General features: G+C 40.7%; 1 protein-coding gene across 1 annotated transcript in view; it reads right to left on the bottom strand.

Annotated features, from left to right (window-relative positions):
- Positions 1-7,923: 7,923 nt before the first annotated feature.
- The window catches only part of GTPBP8 (GTP binding protein 8), a 251,204-nt gene continuing 232,539 nt past the window's right edge, over positions 7,924-26,588 (bottom strand). The window contains exon 7 of the transcript XR_011487193.1: positions 7,924-9,043. The gene's annotated coding sequence lies outside the window, so the exon portion shown is untranslated. The remainder of the gene's footprint in view (positions 9,044-26,588) is intronic.

Here is a 26,588-nt window from a genome sequence, read left to right as displayed (position 1 = left end):
AACAGTTGATCTTTTTTTTTTCCATTTATTTTTATTAGTTGGAGGCTAATTAGTTTACAATATTGTAGTGGGTTTTGCCATACATTGACATGAATCAGCCATGGATTTACAAGTATTCCCCATCCTGATCCCCCCTCCCACCTCCCTCCCCACCCCATCCCTCTGGGTCTTCCCAGTGCACCAGCCCCGAGCACTTGTCTCATGCATCCAACCTGGGCTGGTGATCTGTTTTACCCTTGACAATATACATGTTTCGATGCTGTTCTCTCAAAACATCCCACCCTCATCTTCTCCCACAGAGTCCAAAAGTCTGTTCTGTACATCTGTGTCTCTTTTTCTGTTTTGCATATAGGGTTATTGTTACCATCTTTCTAAATTCCATATATATACGTTAGTATACTGTATTGGTCTTTATCTTTCTGGCTTACTTCACTCTGTATAATGGGCTCCAGTTTCATCCATCTCATTAGAACTGATTCAAATGAATTCTTTTTAATGGCTGAGTAATATTCCATGTGCACCCCTATGTGCATCACAGCACTGTTTATAATAGCCAGGACATGGAAGCAAGCTAGATGCCCATCAGCAGACAGATGGATAAGGAAGCTGTGGTACATATATAACAGTTGATCTTTAAGCAGAAACTGTGCAGGCCAGAAGGGAATGGCAAGATATATTTAAAGTCCTGAAAGAGAAAAATCTACAACCAAGATTACTGTACTCAACAAGGATCTCATTCAAAGTTGATGGAGAAATAAAAAGCTTTCCAGACAAGCAAAAGTTAAGAGAATTCAGTACCACCAAACCAGCTTTACAACAAATATTAAAGGGACTTATATAGTCAAGAAATACAAGAGAAGAAAAAAAGATCTACAAAATCAACCCCAAACATTTAAGAAAATGGCAATAGGAACATATACATCAACAATTACTTTAAATATAAATGGATTAAATGCTCCAGCCAAAAAACACAGACTGGCTGAATGGATACAAAAACAAGACCCACATATATGCTGTCTAAAAGAAACCACTTCAGACCTCAAGACATGTATAGACTGAAAGTGAGAGGATGAAAAATATATTCCATGCAAATGGGAAGCAAAAGAAAGCTGGGGTAGCAATCGTCATATCAGACAAATAGACCTTAAAATAAAGATTACAAGAGATAAGAAAGGATACTGCATAATGGTCAAGGGATCAATCCAAGAGGAAGACATAACAATTATAAATAATCTATGCACCCAACATAGGTGCACCTCAATACATAAGACAAACACTAACAGACATAAAAGGAGAAATTGACAGTAACACAATAATAGTAGGAGACTTTAACACCCCACTCACACCAATGGACAGATCATCAAAACAGAAAATTAATAAGGAAATATAAGTCTTAAATGATACATTAGATGAGATGGATATCATTGATATATTCAGGACATTCCGTCCAAATGCAGATGAATATATCTTCTTCTCGAGTGCCCATGGAACATTCTCCAGGATAGACCACATCTTGGGTCACAAATCAAACCTCAGTAAATTTAAGAAAACTGAAATCTTATCAAGCATCTTCTCCGACCACAATGCTATGAGACTAGATATCAATTATAAGAATAAAACAGTAAGAAACACAAACACATGGAGATAAAAACAACATGTTTCTAAATAACCAACAGGTTACTGAAGAAATCAAAAGGGAAATGAAAAAAGTTCTAGAAACAAATGACAATGAAAACACAACAACTCAAAACCTATGGGATGCAGCAAAAGCAGTTCTAAGAGAGAAGTTTATAGCAATACAATCCTACCTCAAGAACAAGAAAAACATCAAATAGACAACCTAACTTTACACCTAAAACAACTGGAAAAAGAAGAACAAGAAAACCCCAAAAGTAGGAGGAAAGAAATCATAAATATTTGAAGAGAAATGAAAAAGAAATGAAAGAAACAATAGTAAAGATTAATAAAACTAAAAGCTGACTCTTTGAGAAGATAAACAAAGTTGACAAGCCTTTAGTCAGACTCATCAAGAAAAAAAAAGAGAAGAATGAAATCAACAAAATTAGAAATGAAAAAGGAGAGGTTACAACAAACAATGCAGAAATACAAAGGATTATAAGAGATTATTATGAACAACTATATGGCAATAAAATGGATAACCTGGAAGAAATGGACAGATACTTAGAAAAATTCAATCTTCCAAGACTGAAATAGGAAGAAATAGAAATTATGAACAACCCAATTACAAGCACTGAAATTGAAGCTGTAATAAAAAATCTCCCAAAAAACAAAAGCCCAGGACCAGATGGCTTCCCAAGAGAATTCTATCAAACATTCAGAGAAGAACTAATGCCTATCCTTCTAAAACTGTTTCAAAAAATTGCAGAGAAAGGAACAGTTCCAAACTCATTCTACGAAGCCACCATCACCTTGATACCTACCTACATTTAAAGCCCCACATTTCTGATACACCACACTTGCCCCCATACAGGTTTTTAGATCTCTAAAGATCCCATGTCTGTCTGTCTGTCCTCCCTCCCTCCCTCTCTCCCTCCCTTTTTTCCTTACTTTCTTCCTTCTATTCATCTACTTGATACCTGAAACAGAGTCCATGATGTCAGTGTACTAAAAAAAAAACAAAACAAACAAAAAAACTTACTTTGAATGATTTTAGACTCACAAGAAGCTGCAAAATTATTTCCTATGTGTACCCTTCCACTAGCTTACCCCAATGTATTATATTAGTTCATACCCAGAGGGAAAAAGCTAATGCCAGCACAATGCCATTAAATGCACTATAGACCTTATTTGGATTTCACTAATTTTTGCAGCATTCACTTCTCAATGAACTTATAGTCTAGTATTTCTCTTATTATAGAGGTTTATAATTGGCATTCCTCAAATAAAATTAAGTTCATATTTAAGAAGTTAAGGAAAAGTATATGCCTTTGGAAAAGATTTCATTCAAAATCACTGAAATAAAATTTTTCACTGAAAAGGGTAAGTTCTTTGCTCTCTGGAATATTTACTTCTTCAAAACAATACATTTTCCAAAGCATTCTAGATAGCCAGAAGTGACACTCAATGATTTCTCTTCATGGGATGAAGCTGGTCAAGTCTTTAGTGATATAGAAATCTCCTAAAGAATTTAGCTCATGTTCAAGGTGTCCACATTTAACCATGCAGAGGTTTTCCCACCGTGGTTCTTTTCAGTTTCCAAAATGCATCAGGACGCCACATTACACAGTGTGGGTGGGATATTTTTAAATCTAGCTATCTCCTCAATTCCTTCCATGTGTGTCATGGAATTTAAGTGCTGGAGTCAGGCATTTCTGAATACAATTTTCCGTAAGTAGATTCACCACTCCCCATTGAAGCACACACATCTGATCTAGTTTATGAGGGTGTGAGATGACTCTTTCCTCTCACTTTGAGAACATTTAAAATGATCAAAAGTGAGACAGAGTGCTAGTTCTGACCTAGGCAAGCTGGGGCCAAGAGAGTTCACTGTTTCTGCTGGCCTCCCACCAGGCAAGAGTGTAGCCCCTTAAACAGGGCTTTCAGGCTCTCTTACCTCCTGCTTCTCTCATTTTTCTGTATCCACTTTTTTCTTTCTAGGCATCCACTTTTTTCTCCCCAAATGAATAAAGGTCTCCTGTAGTGCCCTTTTACAGAGACGTCCAACCAGATAGAGCAGGTAGGTTCCAAGCTGGTTGTGGCATCTTCCTTCCCAACTGCCTTTTTTTCCCTCTATAATCTCTATTTTTGCTAATATCATCACCATCATCCAAGGCACTGAGACTTGAAAGTTCAATAATACTCTTCATGCTGCCGTGTCCTTTGCCCCTCACATCTGCTGGGGGCTGTCAATTCCATCTCTTGCTAATGTCTTCTGTCCTGTTGTTTCCATTCACACTCTCTTGAATCCTGGGCGGACAGGAAGGAAGCTGGCTGCTTGCCTTTGCCAGACTGTGAACTCGCTGAGGGTGGGATCTGCATCTCAGCCACCACTGTGGTTCTGAGACAGCTGTGCCATGCTTGACAGATGGCATGCCTCTGTGCTATCTACTGAGTGGTTAACACAGCAGCTGAACATCAGTTCAGCTGGACTCATCCCCCAGGCAGGGGGCTCTGCTCATTTCAGGCTGGGTTCCAAGGTCCGAGAGGAAAAAGCACAATGGGGAGGCAGTCCAGGTAGCCTGGGGAACATAGGTCTCCCTATGCCTCTCACCACTTGCTTAGGCCACTCCTACCTGCCCAAGGGCCATCTTCCTCTCTCCTCTTACCCCAAACTTCCCTGTCCCCACAGGTGAGCCTATTATCTGAGAGCTGGTGGTTATGGATTCAGATTTCCTGTTACCTGTTCTCAGCAACATGCAGTCCCTTCTCATTCAACTATTGAGTTTGTTCTGCCATTTATCATCTCTTACTTTCTCTGTTCTTGCTCATTGTGTTATATATGCGACATTCATATACAAACCTTCTGTGTATGTGTGTGCATGTGCATATATCAGCATCATTTTTAAACTTACCCATCTCAGTCATTTCACTGTTTCACTTGTAATTGAACCAGAACTCAGAGACCAAAGTGGTGGCTCTGAGTTTACAGGGTCCATTTGAGGCAAAGCCTCAATAACAGGAGGCTGTTATATTATGTTATGTTATGTTATGTTATGTTATGTCCTGTTATGTATGATAACAGGACATCATACATCCCCTACCTCATGGCCTGCCCTGAGATCAAACTGATCATTGAAAACCCATCCCACAGAACTACATCTTTGAGCTGCATTCTGGTGGATTTTCTTTGCCAGGTACTTTCAAACTTCAAAAGTTTTCTCTAAAACCCTAGATTTGTGTTTTATCTGCTTCAGAAGATAATCAAGATCACAGTCAGGCATTTTGTAGGATTACACATGGAGCATGCCTCTGGAGTATTGGCTGCGAAATATGCGCAGGAGTCTCCAGACAGATTAAGCTTTGTCACCATTGGATATTGAAGGGTCACAGAGTCTGCCAAGCCTAGGACTTCCAGCTATGCTCTGATTCACTGGAGAGACAGGGAAGTGAGCCTGGACTGTGCTGACTCTGAATGCCTTAAGCCCTGCAAAATGAGGATTCTGAAAAGGCTCTCAAATCTTTTTTGTGTTGAAGGCACTGTTTTTGGAAAAATACAACTTCTTGTTTTTTATGCTGAATGTACTGTTTTTAAATCCTCAAATAATGCTCATTAAGACATCAAACAGATCTCACATAACAATATTTTGATGACTTAAGGGTAAGTAAATAGAAAGCATATGCATTAAATGTCCCTTACAATACATACGTGTTTTAAGATTATGGGGGGAAAGTGCTTGACAAAAGGCAAACTGGGTTTCCCCAAGCCCTGAATGTTTGAACAATAGGACATCAGATGAATTTAAAACAAAACCAGGTTCTCCTCTCTATAGGAGAACATAGTAAGCCAGTTTTGTGTATTTCCAAGGTAACTGATCTGCCTGATTCTGGAAGAGAGCAGAAGCCCTCACCCTGGCAAGCATTCCCTGCACTGTGAGCCACGGTTTTCAGTGGAGAAAAGGGAGTGAGGTAATGGCCACAGGCGCACCAGTTAACCCTCCAGAGTGGCCTGATTTATAACTTCTTTGGAAGCCTCACAATATTACATCTCTTGATTTTGTACACACAGAATGTCTCAGCCTTCCCACCCACAGATGTGTTAGGTAGTATTAAAGACTTTTCCACTGGGGCATGTGAAACCTTGGTTTCAGGCCAAGCCAAAATTCAGCCAACCCATGGGCTTTATAATTGAGGTCTAAATAGAACTTGGCATCATCCTAGGGTCTCTCAATCAATCAATTGCCATCAAATGCCTCCTAGAGCAAGGCAGTGCTAAGGTGGTGGGGGGATGGAGGAGGAAGAGCACAAAAAAGTTCAGAAACGCAGAAGACCAAGTCCCAGTTTTAAGTAGCAAATGATTTAGTTAAAGGGCTGGGACACAGGGGAAATTAACGACTGTCAGCAGGCTGACCTAGAAAAGCTCTCTGAAAGAGGAGATACTTGTGATGGGCCTTGAGGATTGAGCTGGTTCATTCACCTGTGAAATGTTTATTTACCACCTACAGTAAGCAAAACCCTAGGCTAGTACTGGGGATACAGAAGTAAATCAGACAGGCCTAGTCCTTGCCCTTGGACAGCTTGCACTTGACTTGGAAAGATAGGCACCAAGTAGTAATTGTGAGTGCTAACAAGGAAAAGGACAGGTACTGGGAGAAGACTTTAGCAGCAGTGTTTGACCAACATTACATGAGTTGAATTGTCTTAGACTCTTGAAGTATGGTTCATACATCAGCTTGTTATACATGCAGAATCTCAGGCCCTTCCCCAGTCCTAGTGAATTGGAATCTGCATTTTTAACTCAGTGCCAGGTGATTCTTAACACATTGGATTTGTAGAAGCAGTACTAAGGTAACAGTATGCAGCAAGAGAGCGTAGGACTCCTGGATCACATGAATGTTCAAATATGTGGATTGAACAGAACAGACACCTCTTTTCCTGGATGACAGTTCTACCCCTGAATCAAATGTGGAGGAGTCTATATCTCTCATGTAGATATTGAAGGACACCCAAGGTCAGTTAACAGGCCACCCATCTTTGACTCTCGTGGGGGCCCTCTTTGTCTATTTGTGTCTTATTTTCAGTAATACGTCTACTGGGTCAGGATCCTTTCATGTTCCAAAATAGGAGATCTGTTCTGTTTGGCATCAGTATTTCTCTCCTGTTTCCCTCCCTCCACTCTCTGTGCTGGCTAATGCTTTCCAGATGAGGTGCGAGCAGCTGCTAATTGTACCCGGATAAGTTTTGATTTGTGTTTCAGTCAGTAAGGCACCTCACTAATGGGTCTGCAACTTGGCAGCAGGCCTGGGACCAGTGTCAAAGGAAACAGATCCAAAAGGCACACCGAGAAAGGCAAGGAGACAGGGAGTGGATAGAAAAAGTTTGGAGGGTGAAAGGAGGGGGAGGGAATCAAAGTGACAGGAGAGAACTAGAGAGCTTCTTGGGGGAAAGAAAAGAAACAGATTGAGGAAAGCAGGGGATATGGAGAAGGGGGAGAGGGGCAAACCCAGGAAAAAAGGGTGGGAGAGGCACAGAGGAAAGGAGCAATGGCATCTATACCTCTGAGAGGAGGCAAAATAATCAAACTGTTTTGTGATATGATCCTGATGATGCCTGGCATTGCTCACCCAGCTTGCTGAACATATACCGGCAACTCTGTACACAGGGGGTGTTAGATAGGGTGGCCCCCTCCTTTTTGTAGGCAGTAATCTGATGCCTCTCTGTTCTCTCTGGCCCCCAGCTTTCCAAAGGCTTGACAGGGAGCACTGAACTCTGACAGCAGCCAGTGAGGGAAGGCTCAAGTTCCAAGCCCGAGAGAGTCGAGGGCCAGACACACCTTGGCTTTATGAGCTGAGGCCCGGGGGAAGGGCCTCTCCTGGCTGGAGCTCCTGGAGCCTGATTTCCTGGAATTGAATTGGAAAGGGGCCTTGTTAGGGGAAGCTAAGGACTAAGGCCCAAGGCCTTTCTGAATTGTGCACATTCATTGTATTTATTAAAGAAAGAAAGAAAAAAAAAAAAAAAACCTGTGTAAGAGGAGGAAATAAACTTGCCAATATGAATGCCAAATTGTTTGAGTGAGGGGAGGACCCACATATACTTACAGATTTGTGTAGGGAAGAGAGATTAAAGGGAAAATAAGGAGACAGAGCATCAAGAGGCACAAGAACAAGAAACAGAGGAAGATTGCCAGTGGATAAGCTGAACCTCACTTAGGTCACCAGAATATGGAGCCATACCCACCTCTGCCCCCAGGAAGAAACAAACAAGCCTGCATTTTGGAGAAAAAAATTAATACTTCAAAAAAAACCATTTTTGTCCAAACAAAAACTTGTACAAAAAAGTTCATAGCAGCACTATTTACAATCTCTGAAAGACAGAAACCACCCAAATATCCATCAACTGATGAGCACATGGATAAACAGAATGTGTATATTCATAGAGTAAAATATTATACAGCCATAAAAAAGAAATGAAGTCCTGATGCATGCTACAACAGTGATGAACTTTGCAAATAATATACAAAGTTAAGGAAAATCATATTATATGATTTCATCTATAGGAAATATCTAGAAATGGCAAATCCATAGTGACAAAATGCAATTTAGTTGCTGTGGTAGCCTTGGGGGAATGGAGAATGGGGAATGCCTGCTTAATGAGCATGGAGTTTCCATTTGGGATGATGCAAAAGTTCTGGAACTAGACAGTGGTGATGGCTGCAAAACTTTGTGAATGTACTTAGTGACACTGAATTATACATTTTAAAATGACACATTTTATGCTATGTATATTTTACAACTAAAAAAATGCAAAAAGAAAAAAAAGTGCTGAAAGAACTGTATTGTGAAAATCCGAAAGAAAAAAAAAAAAAAAGAAATTTGTTTTCCCATAAACTTGTTCTATGGTTAGGTACTGGTTTTATTGAAACTCATGTTTGGAAGGGTGTTATTATAACTGTCGTAACATGGCTGTAAAAGGGAAAGAGAGAATAGGAAGTTCTAATAAAAAAAGGAAAAGGGTGATGGAGTTCAGTTCAGTTCAGTCACTCAGTCGGGTCCGACTCTTTGCGACTCCGTGGACTGCAGAACACCAGGCTCCCCTGTCCATCACCAACTCCCAGAGCCTACTCAAACTCATGTCCATTGTGTCAGTGATGCCATCCAACCATCTCAACCCTTGGCATCCCCTTCTACTCCCACCTTCAATCTTTCCCAGCATCAGGGTCTTTTCAAATGAGTCAGTTCTTCGCATCAGGTGGCCAAAGTATTGGAGCTTCAGCTTCAGCATCAGTCCTTCCAATGAATATTCAGGACTGATTTCCTTTAGGATGGACTGGTTGGATCTCCTTGCAGTCCAAGGGACTCTCAAGAGTCTTCTCCAACACCATGGTTCAAAAGCATCAATTCTTCAGTGCTCAGCTTTCTTTATAGTCCTGCATATTAAAAAGCAGAAACATCCTGGAATTAGGAGAGGAAAAATCAAATAAAGCCATTTTCTACTTATAGGGTTGAAAATAAAAGAGCAGGGATGGCTACCAAAGAGCAGTGGCTGGGATGAAGTGGGGAGAAATAACTTCAAGATGTTTCATTTGGAGAAAAAGAAACCTCAGATATAAAAAGAGAGAGACAAAACAAAGCAAATCTTTGAATGGTGCCAGACATGGAAAAGAAACTTAGAGGAACTAAAAGAGACTCTGAGTCAAAACAAAACAACAGAGAAACAACATAAAATGTCAGTTCATCTCATCCCCCTTTTGTTTCCCATGGGATGAGCTCTTAGACCTATGAAGTGCCATAAATATGGGGGCCAGGATCTGAGGGTGCATGTTATGTGCAGATAGATCCCTCCTCTCTGTAAGGTAGACTTTCTTAGCTAAGGCCATTATCCAACAATGGCTGGTCTCCCACCCTATGGTCCCTATCTGAGGACATGAGTAACCAGAGACTGGACAAGCCCCACTCAGGCATGCAGAAAGGAGAGCTGTGCCCGAGCAGGCAGTCAGGCAGGATCACTTCTGAAATCTCTGCCATTTCTGTCATCTTGCGTGTGAATGGTTCTAAACCATGTGCAGACACCTAACAAAAGGGGGTTGGTCAGTGGGCCAGGGGATCAGTCCATGCATGTTTACCACACATAAGCGCTCTGTTTAAAAGAGGATTTGTTGGAGGGACTTACAAGGCCCTCCCTTGCAGAGAGCTGTTAGATGGAAAGTACTGAGGTTGAGACAATGACTTTCTGATACTGTATCCAGGTAGATGCAATGTAAGATTTTTTAAAAAATATTTGAAAACACACACAAAAAAGATGAAAATAAAAATCATCCATAATGCATCACTTGGTATTTATAGCTATGCATAATTACCTATCCTTAGAACAGACACACAATGATACTGAGCATACTGTTTCATGTGAATATATTCCTAGGTCGTTAGTCTTCAACAACATTATCACAATGAGTGTGTGTGTATGCATGCACGTGTCCAAGTGTGTTCAAAAACTTTATGATAAAAACAAAATTGGGAGATGGGAACAAGAACATGTTTCTAAGCTGATGGAAGCTTATTTCACAAAGAAAGCACAGAAGTTGCACCCTATTTTGCAAAAACCATCAGTGTTTGGGAACAATCCTGAGGAGGATGACGAGCATGTTACAATAGAAACTATACCTTAAGCCTCAGTATGAAGGAGGAGGAGTGTATTCACTGTCTTCACTGGAATGAAGACAGTGGGGATCTACAGCCATGTAGAGTGGACATATTGCGTGAGCAAGAAATAGACTATTGTGTTGTAAGCCACACACACACACAAACTAAAATGTACAAATGACAAGATCACCACCATTTTCTAAGACTTCAAAAGGAAGTTGTTGTTGTTCCTTTGTTAAGTCATGTCCAACTCTTTGCGACCCCATGGACTGCAGTCTGCCAGGCTTCCCTGTCAAGGAAGGACACCTGTAAAAGCAATCAACTTCTGGAATCTGAGTTCCTTCCTTGTGAATATCTGCTAACGCATTTGAATCTAATAAAGAGTGAAGGGTTTTCCAGGCTGAGTCTATAAACTTTCTAGACAAAGCCCATTCTTTAACTGTATGGGGACTTTAGGGGGATATCTCACTTCCTATGCAAGGACGAAGCTTGCAAAGGCCTGTCCGGTCCTTTGTCCCAGAAAGAAGATGTTCACAGCAGGTGTTCTCCTAGGCTCTGTTAAGCAGAGGCCTGGTCTATGGAGGGGTTAAGAGAATGAATATAGGGAATGGGAAGCAGACACTGTTTTCTGAATACTGGAGTACTAGCCACTTACTAGTATAAGATGCAACTCAAGTCAGAAGTCAAGGTAACCCCCACCTACGAGGCTGCAACTGACATCATCCAGATGAGGAAGCTTTGCTCCAGTGGCCTGAGATTTGCAGGCTTTGCCTTTCTTTCCATGTCAGACCTCTCTGCAGCCCAGAATTACACAACTGGAGGTTGAGGTACATGCCTGTTTTCCCTGTTATTGAGGCTTTGGGGGGCAAAACCTTTCACAGGCTAGGAGGCAAGTACAGCACTGGTGAATCACATGTACATATATGTGCAGCATCTTTGAGGCTGTGCAGTAACTTGATGAGTATGTGATCCTCCAATGGCCTCTCAATGCACTCAGAATATTAGGTTGGTACAAAAGTAATTATGGTTTCAGACACTGAATTTTAAACCATTCTAACTAGTTTCAAACACATTTTTATTAATCAAAATAGAAACCATTACAATCAACACATTTTTGCCAATGACAAATAGGTTTGTCTTTTCCTGTGGCATAAAAATCCATGCTTTGGAATTCAATAAACTCTTGGAAAGCATTTTCTGCATCCTGATGGTTGTGGAAGCATTTTCCTTGCAAAAAGTTGTTGAGATGCTTGAGGAAGTGGTAGTTGGTTGGTGAGTGGTCAGGTGAATATGGCAGATGAGGCAAAACTTCACAGCCCAATTGGTTCAACTTCTGAAGCATTGGTTGTGCAATGAATGAGTGGTTGGAAACTGTCATGGAGAAGAATTGGGCCCTTTCTGTTGACCAATGCCAGTTGTAGGCACTGCAGTTTTTGGTGCATCTCATCAATTTGCTGAGCATACTTCTCAGATGTAATGGATTCATCAGGATTCAGGAAGTTGTAGTGGATCAGGCCAGCAGCAGACCACCATGACCCTTTTCTGGTGCAAGTTTGGCTTTGGGAAGTGCTTTGAAGCTTCTTCTCAGTCCAACTACTGAGTTGATTGTCAATGGTTGTCATATACAATCAACTTTTTGTTGCATGTCACCATCTGATTGAGAAATGGTTTGTTGTTGTGTGAAATAAGAGAAGACAACACTTTAAAATGATAATTTTTTGATCTGTGGTCAGCTCATTCATGAGGCACCCACTTATTAAGCTTTTTCAGCTTTTCAACTTGCTCCAAATGCTGAATGACCATAGAATGGTTGATGTTGAGTTCTTCGGCAACCTCTGGTGTAGTTGTAAGAGAATTAGCTTCATTAATTGCTCTCAACTGGTTGTTGTCAACATAGTGGCCAGCCACTATGCTAATCATCTTCAAGTTTCTCATCTCCTTTGCAAAACTTCTTGGGCCATCACTTCACTGTATGTTCATTAGCAGTTCTAGGGCCAAATGGGTTGTTGATGTTGCAAGTTGTCTCCACTGCTTTATAAGCCATGCTGACTTGAATAAGAAAATCACTTGAATTTGCTTTTTATCTAATACCATTTCCATAGTCTAAAATTATATAAAATCATCAGTAAGTAATAATTCATTAGCAAAAGACATAAAACAAGAAATGCACATTAAAATCTATAACACAGTTATTTAAGAATGTATTCCAATATCAAATGACAAAGTTCAACAATGCAAAACTACAATTACTTTTGCACCAATCTGTTGTTCATTTGCTAAGTTATATCTAACTCTTTGTGATCCCATGGACTGCAGCACACCAGGCTTCCCTGTTCTTCACTATCTCCCAGAGTTTGCTCAGATTCATGTCCATTGAGTCAGTGATGCTATCCAATCATTTCATCCTCTGCCACCCTCTTCTTCTTTTGCCTTCAATCTTTCCAAGCATGAGGGTTTTTTCCAATGAGTTGGCTGTTCGTATCAGGTGGCCAAAGTACTGGAGCTTCAGCTTCAGCATCAATCCTTCCAATGAATATTCAGGGTTCATTTCTTTTAGGATTGACTGGTTTGATCTCCTTGCTGTCCAAGGGACTCTCAAGAGTCTTCTCCAACACCACAGTTCAAAAGCATCAATTCTTTGGCACTCAACCTTCTTTATGGTCCAACTGTCACATCCATACATGATTACGGGAAAAACAATAGCTTTGACTATACAGACCTTTGTCAGCAAAGTGATGTCTTTGCTTTTTAATGTGCTGTCTAGGTTTGTCACAGCTTTCCTTCCAAGGAGCAAGCATCTTTTAATTTCATGGCTGCAGTCACCACCTGACTTTGGAGCCCAAGAAAATAAAATCTGCTACTGCTTCCACTTTTCCCCCCTCTATTTGCCATAAAGGGATGGGACCAGATGCCATCACCTTAGTTTTTTGAATGTTTTGAGTTTTAAGCCAGCTTTTTCACCCTCTTCTTTAACCCTCATCAAGAGGCTCTTTAGTTCCTCTTCACTTTCTGACATCAGAGTGGTATCATCTGCCTATCTGAGGTTACTGATATTTCTCCCAGCTATCTTGAGTCCAGCTTGTGATTCATCTAGCCCAGTATTTCTCATGATGTACTCTGCATAGAAGTTAAATAAATAGAGTGACAATATACAGCCTTGTTGTACTCTTTTCTCAGTTTTGAACAAGACCATTGTTCCATGTAAGTTTCTAACCATTGCTTCTTGATCCCTCATACAGGTTTCTTAGGAGACAGGTAAGGTGGTCTGGTATTCACATCTCTTTAAGAATTTTCCACATTTGACTGATCCACACATTTAAAGGCTTTCATGTAGTCAATGAAGCAGAAGCAGATGTTTTCATGGAATCCCTTGCTTTCTCTACGATCCAATGAATGTTGACAATTTGGTTTCTGGTTTCTCTGCCTTTTCTAAACCCAGTTTGTACATCTGGAAGTTCTCGGTTCATGTACTGCTGAACCCTAGCTTGAAGGATTTTGAACATTACCTTACTAGCATGTGAAATAAATACAATTGTATGGTAGTTTTTACATTCTTTGGCACTGCTGTTCACTGGGATTGGAATGAAAACTGACCTTTTCTAGTCCTGTGGCCACTGCTGAGTTTTCCAAATTTGCTGTGCTGACTTATTGAGTGCAGCACTTTCACAGCATCATCTTTTAGGATTTGAAATAGTTCAGCTGGAATTCCATCACCTCCACTAGCCTTGTTTGCAGTAATGCTTCCTAAGACCCACTTGACTTCAGATTCCAGGATGTCTGGCTCCAAGTGAGTGACCACACCACTGTGGTTTTCTGGGTTATAAAGACCTTTCTTGTATAGTTCTTCTATTAGGTTGCACCAACCTAATACATTCCTAAATCCATGTCATGGCCTACACCATGACATTCCTTTCAATCTCTGTGACTTTATCCCCTATAATGCCACCCTCACTTTTTTCCAGCCTGAGGGGCTTCCCTGTGGCACCAGCACACTCCTGCCTGCCTCTGGGCTTACTGTGCCCTTTGCCTTGGATGCTGTTTCCCCTTTTTGCATGGCTCCCTTCTTACTTCATTCCAGCTCTGCTCAAATGTTGCATCATTACAACTGAAGCATTCTATGTCCATCTAACATAGAATAGCATCCTCCCTCCATCACTTGTCTATTAACAGTAGGGAAATGTGCTAAAAGAACCAGGGAAGGGGATAGATAGGTAGGTGATAAGGGTAAATATAAATACATCATTATAGAAATATAATATAGAAAGATATCTTGTTTATCACCTGTCACTCCCACTACAATATAGGTACCAGGAGAGCAGGAGCTTTGCTTTATTCACTGCTATATCCCTGGTAAATGGCAACCCACTCCAGTATTCTTGCCTGGAAAGTCCCATGGGTTGAGGATCCTGGTAGGCTACCGTCCATGGGGTTGTAAAGAGTCAGACACGATTGAGTGACTTCATTTCATTTCACTTCACTTCATATCCCTGGTACCTTAAACAGTATTGCGCACACAAAGTTCAATGAACGGTGGTGGGATGAATAAATAATAGCCACTCTTTCCCTTCATGCTGGCTGACTGATTACTTTTCAGTCCCTAACTTGGAGCCATTTCTCTCATGACTCTTGATCTCTTCTTTTTACACTTAAGTCTCAAGTCACTGCCATAGTTTCAGATAGAAAATGTTCTCAAACGACCTGAATCCCAACTCAGGGGACAATGGAAGGATCTGCCTGTAGAATTTCTCTGGATGTAGCTGCCTTCCTGTTGGACACAACCCCTTCCTCATCAATCCTGAGTCCCCTGACTCCAGTGAATCCCCTCTTCTTTCTACACTATCAGAAATAGGTGGGGCTTTCTTAAAGCCGGTGAGACTAGCAATGTCTCACATGTTTGATAACTAATGCCCCAAATGTTAAATGACCTCATCCAGCTGCTGACTATGTAGGGCAGCCATAGGACAGCATCTTCAGGCCTCTATCATCTTGGCTTTCACACAGAGTTGTTACTACAATTATAACAAACTTCCCCTATCCTTTAGCCCCCACTTCTAACTCTACCCCAAGATTCTATGTCCATGATGCAGTCTGTGAGAATGACCTGAGGAAACCTGACCTCCTGGCACCCACATCTCCTAATTTTGATCTCTGTGGCTGCCCATCATTCTGTCTTGCTGGACCCCAAGCAGCCCCACTATTTACCTCCCTAGAGCCCAAGTCCTGGGAGCACCTGACGACTGAGGCTAATATCCTCAGAGTGACCCTTGTGTATGACCCAATGGCAACAGAGCTTTTGACCACTCCTGTCAGTAAAGAACTTTGTGTAAGCAGGACATTACCTCAAAATTTCCCCAAACTGAGAAAAATCAAAGGACAAATCCTAAAGCCTGAATGGTGCTTCTTGGAAGTAAGTCAAGGTGCTCTGGAGCCAAGTTTGGGTTCATAAGTGGCCAGCTTTAGTGCTCTTCTGAGGTTGTAAAGACACCAGGAAGGGGGCTGTTTCTTCTACAGTCTCAGATGCTGCCACCTTGGGAATTGATAGAGGTATTCCAATCCTGCAGGAGGTCAACTTTTTCTGCTTAGGTGCTTGTCTGGGATTCTGGCCTCACCTGAAGGATGGAGCTAGGACCCATAAGATTGGGAGGCTATGACTGGGGCAGATGGAAGAGGCAGAATGGCTCCAGCTTGTTATAGGCACCTCATCACACATGTCAGAGCCTGGCAATCTCTTAAGCCCTGCTCAACCAAAGAGTGATGGCTGAATGATTCCCCCCTCCCATACCCCAACTTCCACTGAAATACAATGTATTGGGGGATCTTCTTTTTATTTTTAGCTGCCATGGCTAATGAGTTTTTCTGTGGCTGCCATGCCAGAATCTTTATCTTTGTGGAAAAGCAGTAATAACAAAATTATGTAGACAGGAAGTACCGAGATGTCCAATAGGAGATATGACACTATTATATGCAGTGGTGAAGAAATTAAAATGTTTATGCACACGTGTCATCAAATCACCTTAGAATCCTTCTTTCACCTTCACATACACCTAGTGGAACTTTGGTCATATTCATTCACCTACAGCAGACAAATGGATAGAGTGGATGTCAGAATAAGCCCTCTTTTCTAGCTATATAACCAGGAATGGAGAGAATCTGAACCCAGAATCTTGCCATCTGTATACCCTGTCCCCCACCTGCTTTTTATTCCTGATCACTCTAGGTTGTACCAGTCATTTAAGAAACAACTTCTTGACGGATGTTCAGTATAATGTATAGTTAAGAAGAAACTCCTCTTCTATCAGAAGACCTTTCTAAGCATGATAGAAAACTCGAAATGATACAAAACTAGAAAAAAAAATCCCTGGTGGTACTGTGGAAAAGAATTTGCCCTACCCATGCAGGGTTTGATCCCTGGTCTGGGAAGATTCCACATGCCACAGAACAACTACTGAGTCCCCACGCCACAGCTACTGAAGCCTGCATGCCCAAGAGCCCACATACCACAACTACTGAGCCCTTGTGCTGTAACCACTGAAGCTTGTGAGCCTAGAGCCTGCACTCTGCAAGAAGAGAAGCCACCACATGAGAAGCCCATGGAACAAAGAGTAGTTGAGAAACTACTAGAGAAAGCCCATGAGCACCAGTGAAGACCCAGCAAACCAAAAAGAATATTCTCTAATCGTGAAATGATGTATATATAATACTACTTGTGTGAATGCGTGCTAAGTTGTTCTAGTCTTGTTCAACCCTTTGCAACCCTATGGACTGTAGCCTGCCATGCTACAGTCTACTCTGTCCATGGGATTCTCCAGGCAAGAATAGTGGAGTGGGTCACCATGCCCTCCTCCGGGGGATCTTCCCGACTCAGGGTTCAAACCTGTATCTCTTACATCTCCTGCACTGGCAGACGAGTTCTTTACCACTAGTGTCACCTGGGAAGCCCCAAGGTATGTAGTATATGTCATCTTTTTGTGGGAAGAAATGAAGTGGGAAAATAGGCGTACGTATTTACCTGTATAGCTACGTAAAGATACACACAAAGCTGGTAATGTTGCTTGTCCTGAGCAACGGAGCTAGGTAGCAGATGTGAGGGAGATGTTTTACATGTATACTTTAAATTTCCTAAATTTTGAACCATGTGAATGTATTACCTCTTCAAAATTTTTAAAGTGATTATTTTTGTTTTTGCAAAATATCAATTAATTTAATCAACTTATAAAAAATTAAAATCTTGAATAAAAATCTCTTTAATAAAAGCTGCAAGTAATATTTTAAAAAAACATTATTCTTAACTCACAGTTGCATGGGAGAGAACAATGGAGAGTGTGAGAAAGCAGGAGATAAAGATGCCATCCAGGAGACTAAGGGGAGATGATGGGGAATGAGGCAGGAGATGATTAGGAAAGAGGAACCCATAGAGAGAGTCACAAATTAGGTAAAGAGGCAAGGACAGGGGCAGCTGCTTCTATAGTAGGTCCTGCCCTGGGTGAAAATGCTGCTACTGTACTTTGCCATCCACTTCTGGATGTGCTTCAGACCAAACTGTCCTTTGTTACTACTGCTCTTTGAGACTGAGTTTATTTTTCCATGGACTTTTTGGGGTTTCTCTTGTATATAAGGAATTGACAAAGGTTTGAGAAATTTACTTAAGAAACATGGAGGTCCTCTGACCCCACCAGAGAAAATAAACAAGTGTAAAGTGGTACTTAAGGGAAGATAAAATAACTTTGACTTCATGATTTGACAGGCAGTATCAATAATATGAATTGTGGCTATTCATTGAGTTTATCGGATTTACCTGTATACATGTACACAGGCATATATGTATTATAAGGGGTGAGAATAACTTATGATGTCACACAATTTATTCCAGTAGATTTTGCTTCCTTATTAATAACAGTGACTGTTCCCATAACACTTTAAACAAACCTCCACTCTAGAAGGTATCCACTACACTAGAATGGTTTACTTAAGTATTTTCTTCTGTGCACTAGTCCGTGAATTTTCTGAGGGCTGTGGGTTTTATCTTTCTTATTTTCATATTCTCAAACCTAGAACATCATAGGTGATCACTGCTGAATTTAATTCAATTCAAATTGCTAGCAGTTAGCAGTTATGCTTGGTTTCAGGCAATGAAGACCCAACAAACGGTGGCTTAAACAAGATATGACTTACAGACAGCAGACCAGCATTAGTGCAATGTCTGCTGGGAATCATCAAACACCTGGCTGCTTTGCTATTTCTGCTCGCCAGCCTGGTATTCTGCGGTTCTTTTCTTGGGAAAAGAGGCTGCTCCAGGTGTCCACACTTGCAGCACAAAGGGCAGGAGGTCAACAAGTTGCAATTGCTCAATGGCCGACCCCAGCAAGGTCTGCTCACATCTCGTTGGCCAGAAGTGGATCACGTTGCCCATCTTGGCTGCAGTGGAATCTGGGAAGCTGAATGACAGCACAGCTGCAGCTTACAATAAAGTCAAGGTTCTCTTGATGTGGAAGAAGGGGATAATAAACAGGAGTGTTGGTTACAAATGTGTAAAGGCCAAAAATACAAACACATTTCCAACTCTGATATCTCCCTCTCATCAGCCATGTTTCTCCTTGTGTATAGATTCCCAGTGGTAATGGTCCACGCTCTTGCAAATCCCAGCCAGTTCAATCTGACTATAGAATGTCAGAGACCCTGCATTATCTCCCTCCTATCTACCCACTTTCTCAGGAGTAATGTTCCTGGCATCTTTTAAGACTCTAAAATAACATAAGTACTTGGAGGTGGGGTGGGGCAGTACATTCCCTGGACTCCATGGGCTGTCCTCAGGGTTAAGGGCTGGATATTCCTGAGGGGAAGAATTGGACGCAAATTCCTTCTCACTCTGTTGCTCTTCTGCAATACCAGCCCCACTCCCCCCAACGCAGCAGTCCTCTGTGGATTATATCATGGGATTGTCTCCATCAGTGCATTTCTCACAAACATCTGGTGGTACAGTCTTGTCTGTTCCAATGCTCTGAGTCCTCTCAGACTACAGGTGTTCTCCTGGATAGTCAAGTGATCCTTCCCCTGAGTCTGAGGAGGAAATTTGTGCTGGTCTCCTGAGCTGCTTTCTGAGCAGTGGAAAGTTGTTTATTCCACATAATTAATAGACAGGGAAACTGAGTCTAATTTATTTTACTCATAGGAATGCAAGTTTGTTCTTTCAAGAGAAGAATGTGTGTCTTTGCCTCACCCAGGTCGACTCACAATTTCCAAAAGGCATAGATACATTTGGGTCAAAGGTGAGGGGAAGGAGCAGTTTTCAACCTAAAAGGGAAATTAAACATATTTTTAAATGAAATCATGTTTCTGTTTTGGTCTTATCATTTTAAGCTCTTTGTGTGATCATCTAAAATTGTTATTGAAAGGCCTTTAATGAGGGTTTTGGATTATGGCTATGTGTTACAAATTAGATTTCTGTGGCCTTTCAGAGTTTTCTAGCTAGCTCTTTTAGGAACTCAACATCCTTTAACTTATCTTGATCATTGGATTTACTCACACTCTGAAGCTAAATAGGGAACAGTACATTTCAAATGCCTGCCTGCTGTATACAGAGCAGTGCACTGAGGATGGTGATAAATTACAAAGGCTGTGGCTCTGAGACCCTGTCAAACTGCATTTGCACAACTCTTTGCAGATGAGTTTTATGAATTCTTTAGAGCAAATCAGTAAAACTCATGTCCTTCTCAGCAAAGGTCATTGATTTCACATTGGTAGTAGTCACGTGTTTGTGTAATGGAAAAGGAGATAGTGGATTGGGAAAAGCATGGGTTTCACACCCAGGCATATGTCTGAATTCCAGCTCTGCTGCTGTATTAGGAAAGTTACCCCTAACAAGGAACCTCTCTTTGACTGATTCTTCATCATAATCCTGCCTTGCAGGATTGTTGTTACGGAATGTACAGTTCTTGTCTCATGGCAAGGTATTTAGTAAATGACGGTCATCATTCACATATAAAGCTTCTCCCAGTGTTTTAGTTTCCTCTGAAATCTGCTAAACTCAGAACAAGGTGGGAATTGGCCTTAGAGCTACCTTCCATGGTATGAATTCTATTATCACTGTCTTGGTATGGCATCTCTTCTACTCTCTCACTTCCAGTTGCTCTGCCTGCAATAGTTTCTCCCAGCCAGACATTGACTCCTCCAGGAAACTTCCCTTGAGCGCCAGGACTGGTGTAGGTGCCTGAGGGCTCCCACAGTCCCCTGGGCTCATCTCCATGGCAGCTCATAACTGACAGCATTCTAATTGTCTGCCTGCCCTGGGGACTATGTTTTGCTTTCTTTTGACAGGGTAAAGGTCATGATAGCTGCTCTCCTCTTTTAATCAGCTTTATCGAGGTATAGTTAAAAATCCCATAAAATTCACTCACTTTCAGTGTATAATTTAATGGGTTCTCAGTAATTTTACAGAATTGTGCAGTTATCACCACAATCAAGTATTCGAACAACTTATTGCTGTTGTTCAGTCGTTCAGTCATGTTTGCAACCCCATGGACTGCAGCACGCCAGGCTTCCCTGTCTTTCACTGTCTCCTGGAGCTTGCTCAAACTCATGTCCATTGAGTAAATGATGCCATCCAACCATCTGATCCTCTGTTCTCCTTTTTTCCTCAATCTTTCCCAGCATCAGGGTCTTTTCCGATGAGTCAGTTCTTCCCATCAGGTGGTGAAAGTATTGGAACTTCAGCTTCAGCATCAGTCCTTCCAATGGATATTCAGTGTTGATTTCCTTTAGGATTGACTGGTTTGATCTCCTTGCTGTCCAAGGGACTCTCAAGAGTCTTCTCCAGCACCACATTTCGAAAGCATCAATTCTTCAGCCCTCAGCCTTCCTTATGGTTCAACTCACACATTTGTACATGATTGCTGGAAAAACAATAGTTTTGACTAGATGGATCTTTGTCAGCAAAGTGATGTCTCTGCTTTTTAGATCTGTCTAGATCTATCTAGATTTAGACACTGTCTAGATCTGTCACAGCTTTTCTTCCAAGAAGCAAGCATCTTTTAATTTCAAGGCTGGTCACCATCTGCAGTGATTTTGGAGCCCAAGAAAATAAAGTCTGTCACTGTTTCCATTGTTTCCCCATCTATTTGCCATGAGGTGATGATGGGACCAGATGCCATGACCTCAGTTTTTTGAATGCTGAGTTTTAAGTGGGCTTTTCACTCTCTACTTTCACCTTCAACAAGAGGCTCTTTAGTTCCTCTTTGCTTTCTGCCATTTCGGTGATGTTATCTGCCTATTGGAAGTTACCGATATTTCTCCTGGCAACTCCAGCTTGAGCTTCATCCAACCTAGCATTTCGCATGATGTATTCTGCATATAAGTTAAATAAGCATGGTGACAAAATACAGCCTTGACATACGCCTTTCCCAAATTTGAACCAGCCAGTTGTTCTGTGAGAGGTTCCAACTATTGTTTCTTGACCTGCATTTAGGTTTCTCAGGAGGCAGGTAAGGTGGTCTGGTATTCCCATCAATTTAAGAATTTTCAATTTTGTTGTGATCCACACAGTCAAAGGCTTTAGTGCAGTCAAGAAGCAGAAGTAGATTTTTTTTTAAATTCCCTTGCTTTTTCTATGATCCTGTGGATATTGGCAAGTTGACCTCTGGTTCCTCTGCTTTTTCTAAATCCAGCTTGTACATCTGGAAGTTCTCAGTTCACAAACTGTTGAAACCTAAGTAGAAGGATTTTGAGCATGACCTTCTTAGCACATGAAATGAGTGCAACTGTGTGGTAGTTTGAACATTCTTTGGCACTGCCCTTCTTTGGGATTGGAATGAAAACCGAACTTTTCCAGTTCTGTGGCCACTGCTGACAAGTTTTCCAAATTTGCTGACATATTGAGTGCAGCACTTTCACAGCATCATCTTTTTGAAATGGCTCAGCTGAAATTCCATCATCTCCATTTTGTCCATAGTAACGCTTCCTAAGACCCACTTGACTTCAGATTCCAAGATGTCTGGCTCCAGGTGAGTGATCACACCATCATGGTTATCCGGGTCATTAAGATCATTTTTGTATAGTTGTTCTGTGTATTCTTGCCACCTCTTCTTAATATCTTCTGCTTCTGTTAGGTCCATACCATTTCTGTCCTTTGTTGTGCCCGTCTTCTTATGAAATATTCCCTTGGTATCTCTAATTTCTTGAGGAGATCTCTAATCTTTCCCATTCTATTGTTTTCCTCTATTTCTTTGCATTGTTCACTGAAGAAGGCTTTCTTATCTCTCCTTGCTATTCTTTGGAACTCTGCATTCAGATGGGTGTATCTTTCCTTATCTCCTTTGCCTTTCACTTCTCTTCTTTTCTTGGAAATTTTAAGGCCTCCTCAGACAACCATTTTGTCTTTTTGCATTTCTTTTTCTTGGGAATGGTCTTGATCACTGCCTGCTATATGATGTCATGAACCTCTGCCCATAGTTCTTCAGGCACTCTGTCTATCAGATCTAATCCCTGGAATCTATTTGTCACTTCCACTGTATAATCATAAGGGATTTGATTTAGTTCATACCTGAATGGCCTAGTGGTTTTCCCTACTTTCTTCAGTTTAAGTTTGAATTTGGCAATAAGGAGTTCATGATCTGAGCCACAGTCAGCTTCTGGTCTTGTTTTTGCTGACTGTATAGAGCTTCTCCATCTTTGGATGCAAAGAATATAATCAATCCAAAGTCAGTATTGACCATCTGTGATGTCCATGTGTAGAGTTGTCTCTTGTGTTGTTGGAAGAGGATGTTTGCTATGACCAGTGTGTTCTCTTGGCAAAACTCTGTTAGCCTTTTCCCTACTTCATTTTGTACTCCAAGGCCAAATTTGCCTGTTACTCCAGATGTCTCTTGACTTCCTACTTTTGCATTCCAGTTCCCTATGATGAAAAGGACATCTTTTTTTGGTGTTAGTTCTAGAAGGTCTTGTAGGTCTTCACAGAACCATTCAACTTCAGCCTCTTTGTCATTAGTGGTTGGGGCATAGACTTGGATTATTGTGATACTGAATGGTTTACCTTGGAAACGAACTGAGATCATTTTGCCATTTTTGAAACTGCACCCAAGTACTGAATTTCAGACACCTTTGTTAACTGTGAGGGCTACTGCGTTTCTTCTAAGGGATTCTTGCCCACAGTAGTAGATATAATGGTCATCTGGGTTAAATTCACCCATTCCAGTTCATTTTAGTTCGCTGATTTCTAAAATGTTGATGTTCACTCTTGCCATCTACTGTTTGACCACTTCCAATTTGCCTTCATTCATGGACCTAACATTCCACATTCCTATACAATATTGTTCTTATAGCATCAGACTTTACTTTCACCATCAGACACATGCACAACTGGGCGTCATTTCTGCTTTGGCTCAGCCTCTTTATTCCTTCTGGAGCTATTTTTCTGCTATTAGAACAACTTTACCACCCTCAAAGAGATCCCTTGTGCCCATCTGCTGTCACCCCATTCCTTAGCCCCAGGTAACCAGTAATCTACTTTCTATCTTGATAGATTTATCTTTCTGGGCATTTCATATAAGTGGAGTCATATAATATGTAATTTTTTGTATCTCCACTTCACTTATCATGAAGTTTTTGAGTTTTATACACATTGTAGTTTGTGTCTGTAGTTTGTTCCTTTTTCTTGATATATAGTATTCTGTTGCATGCACACACAGGACTCTGTTCTTTGGACTAGTATCCTGTGGCTACTTCAGTGCCTGCTTATTACAGTAAAAGCTGAGAAAATGTTTGTTGCTTGAATTAGGTTCACAATATGATATTATTAAAGTTGGTCTAAAGTCACAAATGAGGGGAGCAGACAAAACACACAAATGTCTTTGCCATGTTTTGGCTATATTAAGGCAATAACTACAGGGATTCCTCAGTGGCTTCTTACCTTGCCGCTTCACCTTGAGTAAATTTTTAAAATTCTGAAGTGAGAAACACTGCTTCTTCCACTCTCTTTGACCTTGCCAAAGGTCATTCTCATTCTCCATGCCAAAACTAAGTGCTCATATTTGTCCCAATACATACTGGGTATCTCATAAATATTTATCCACTTATTCAGTACACTCATCTGCTGTGTACATTATTTTAGGTGCTTGGGATACTTCAGTGAACAAAATAGACAAAAATCTCTACTTTCTTCCTGATGAATGTTTCCCCAACATCAGTAATGTTTAAGGATCTGGCCCACAAAAACTTTAACATGTTTTTCAAAAATCATTATACATGACGTCAAAAAACATAAACTATTCACATAGGAGGAGATATGGAAAATTATTCAACACAGAGAAAACAGATCAGCCTCAGTAACAGTGAAAGAAATTAAAATATAAACAATTTCATAGAAGTTATAGTTGTAGAAACATGCAATTTAAATTATCAAAAAGAAATTTAAATTATTATATGCAATGTAGATAGGGATATAGAAAACCAAAAGTGCTCAGAAACTGCTGATACTATTATAAGTGAGTTGGGTCTTTGGAAATAGGTCACATCACTGATTTAGAAATTTAATTTTTTTCAAGAATGTCCAAAGGAAATAAATTAGGAGGAAAGTTATATTAGTGTTATTAATAAAAGTAAAACACCAGCATATTCCAAATGTCCCACCATTTGTGAATAAGTAAGATATCTAAGATACCATAGGATGGAATGCTCTTATCTACTAAAAACAGTGAGAAGATCATACTCTCTGTGTATTTAGAATGCATACACAAAATAACAGATAAAACAAAGAATGAAAAATATCATGCAAGAACTGGTTATAGCTAAATAAAACATGTATCAGAAAGGAGCATAAAGTGATACACATATTTGTATTTTAGAATTTTCTCTTGACATATACAACGGATTTTTAAAACTCAGTAGCCATTCTTCCCTGTCCCCCCCCTCCAGCCCCACCATACATGACAAAGCCTGATTTCCTTGCAAAACATAGCTTCATTTCTACCTCCTTTTCTAGCTCTTTTCATAAGTAAATCAAAAGGACATTATTCTCCTTAGGTGCTGCTCCCAGGCCTACTACACTAGCACAGATTCCCATGAACTATAGAACAGCAACATAGAAAGGACCTAGAGACAGAACAACCCACTTTTATACTTTACAAAGGCAGGAATTGCCATCCATAGAGGGGAAGATCTTGCCCAAGGTGTCCCAGATATTTAGTGGCCAGAATAATATAAAACATAAGTCTCAATCTTCTTCACCACCTAACACAGTCCCTGGTACATAGTAGGAAACCAAGACAATATGCTGAATGACACGACTGACTTTTATAACAGATAATTGATATCCCAGAATTCACCAAAATGCCCACATCTTGGGGTTCTTTGCTCTGGATACCCAGCTGAGAGTCAACATCTGAGTATGAAAGATTTGAACTCATAGAGCAGAACCAAAAACCAAACTAAAACAACAAAACCAAAAACCAACAAAAAAAAAAGAAAAGGAAACCTAAGCAGTATTCTGCCTTGGTAGAAGGCTGCTATTCTACTAAAATACTTGGAACAGTTCTAATTTTAATGGGTGTGCCTGCCATCCTGCAGATCTGGGTCCTAGACCAATTTAAGGCTATGGGTTTATTTTGGTTTGTTTAGGCGGCCTGCTGTGGCATCTTTCTGTTATGGTTGACAACTGTGTCTGGTTGAGCCTTGGACTCTTACTTGGATTAGAACATAATGCTCACTGTCTTATTTTTAGAGGAAGCAGAGCTGGTATAGAAGGTCTATGGCAGGGAGTGGGGACCGGGATGGGGAATACATGTAAATCCATGGCTAATTCATTTCAATGTATGACAAAAACCACTGCAATGATGTAAAGTAATTAGCCTCCAACTAATAAAAATAAATGAAAAAAAAAAAAAAAGAAGGTCTATGGAGAACCCTGGAGGAGATACTGACATCTCTCACTGCAGAACTGGGGCAATATGAGTTAAAAAAAAAAAACAAACTGAGATGGAAAAAGGCATCTGGCTACTTGTGTTTGTTTTGAAAGTAGTGCAGACTGGAGAGAGGGGAGAGAGCAGATCTCCATTCTAATGTGTGGTGTGATCCTAGGCAAGTCACTCTGATCTCAGTTTCTCCAAGGGTAAATGGCAAACCCAACTAAGAGGTTCAGAGGTAGTAACAGATATGAAAAAAAAAAATTTTAATATAAAGTACTAGTGGTAATGATGGTCATTGGGACTGAATTCATCATGGGCAACAATTTTAAAAAGAAGTAGTTGGTGTGACACCATTTCTTTTGAAATGATGGTGAGTAGAAGAGAGTGGGGCTTCCCTGGTGGCTCAGTGGTAAAGAATCTGCCTGCAGTGCAGAAGATG

Source organism: Odocoileus virginianus, chromosome 4 (assembly GCF_023699985.2).
Source record: "Odocoileus virginianus isolate 20LAN1187 ecotype Illinois chromosome 4, Ovbor_1.2, whole genome shotgun sequence".
Lineage (NCBI taxonomy): Eukaryota > Metazoa > Chordata > Mammalia > Artiodactyla > Cervidae > Odocoileus > Odocoileus virginianus.
Note: the sequence above shows the minus strand (reverse complement) of the source record. Positions and strands in the feature narration are given on the sequence as shown.